General features: G+C 37.2%; 1 pseudogene; it reads right to left on the reverse strand.

Moving 5' to 3' along the window:
* Positions 1–806: 806 nt before the first annotated feature.
* LOC150061329 (homeobox expressed in ES cells 1 pseudogene) lies at positions 807–1,529 on the reverse strand (annotated as a pseudogene).
* Positions 1,530–1,748: the final 219 nt, after the last annotated feature.

The raw sequence follows: 1,748 nt of genomic DNA on the forward strand, positions 1-1,748 counted from the left end.
TATGTGTATTATAAGGAGGCTGAGGAATCATTGTTTCCATGTAAAAACATCATTATTTATTAAAGAGACTGCATCTTTTTTTTTTTCTTGTTTTTTTTTTTTTTTTTTTTTTTTTGCTGGGGCTTGGACACTTAGGGCCTGCACACTGTCCTTGGGCACTTTTTGCTCAAGACTATCACTCTGTCATTTGAGCCCCAGTGCCATATCTAGCTTTTTCCTGTGTATGGGGTACCGAGGAATCAAACCCAGGGTTTCATACATGCTAGACAAGCACTCTACCACTAAGCCACCCTCCCAGCCCCTGAGACTATATCTTTCTTAACCTGCCTGACCAATATTAGCATTTTACATTTTTTTGCAAGCTATATTAAACTTGAATAAAATAAAATGTGAATATTCACATTTAACCAAGTTTGTCATTTGGTCAGGCTTTTCAGAATTTAAAAAATGTGCCATAAAATCCCAATGAAACTGTTAATATTTTGATAATCATATGCTTTTGACAGAATCTGAGCACATTCAGTTAAGAGGAGTACTTTTTCATTATCTAGATGTGTTATCTTCTGGAGAACTTAAAACTGTTTTTCTTGAGGGGATTTAAATTGAGGATAAATAAGCTGTTTGAAATGAAGCAGATAATGTAGCTTAGAGATGATCATGTAAGCACTTTAGCGTGAATTACTCATTTTCTTTTTTTTTTTAAATATATAGGAAAAGTCTTTATTGGAACTGAAAAGTGCCCAATATATAATACAATCATAATTATATTTTCAGAAAAAAAGGCAATATTCAGATTAAATGCAGGAAATGTCACATTATTAACAATTGATATTTCCATGATTCTTCAGGTTCTGCAACTGGAAGATAATTATACCAGTTTGGTTTTCTATCTATTCCAGGAGTCTTGAGTTGAAAATTTTTTTTGCCATTAGAAACTGTGATTCTCTATGGGTTCTTTTTAGCTTTGCATGCCGATTTTGGAACCAAATCTGGATCCTGTCTTCCTCTAAATTCAATTTTTGAGCTAAGTCTTCCCTTATATCAATGCCAGGATAGCAGTTTACTCTAAAGACATTTTCCAATACTTCAACCTGGTTTTGGGTAAACACAGTTCTTGGTCTTCTGCCTCTATACCAACTCAATTCTTTTTTCAATAATAGTCTTTCTGAGGTTGAGATGTAATTTTCATAGTTCAAAGCTCTTTCTTCTGGCACTGGGTGATCCACAAGACAAGGAAATGTGATCCCACTGGTCAAAAACTTGGAACATGTAGAAAGACGCTAGCATTTTTCTCTGAAGACCTCCAGGTATCTGTCCACAGTCTGTAGGGTTTCATGGTTGGGACACAGTCTTTCTTCTGATCCAATCCTAAGATGCTCTCGATAGAAAATGAACAGGGAGAAGTTTTGCTTTCTCCAAGCTGAGCACCTTCCTGAAGGCTAGGATACATTCTCTGGTGGGCTGTACACAGCCACAGCTCTACCCTTTCTGGTGGGTTGGCTCCGTGTGTGTGTGTGTGTGTGTGTGTGTGTGTGTGTGTGTGTGTTCGAATTACTCATTTTCAAAGACAGTATTAATCCTTGGACCCGTGTGTGTGTGTGTGTGTGTGTGTGTGTGTGTGTGTGTGTGTGTGTGTGTGTGTGTGTGTGTGTGTGTGTGTGTATGTGTGTTCGAATTACTCATTTTCAAAGACAGTATTAATCCTTGGACCTGACCTGACCCAAACCTTTACAGGTGTTCTCATCTAG

The sequence above is a fragment of the Megascapheus bottae genome, chromosome 6 (assembly GCF_031878675.1).
Source record: "Megascapheus bottae isolate mThoBot1 chromosome 6, mThoBot2.hap1, whole genome shotgun sequence".
Classification (NCBI taxonomy): Eukaryota; Metazoa; Chordata; class Mammalia; order Rodentia; family Geomyidae; genus Megascapheus; species Megascapheus bottae.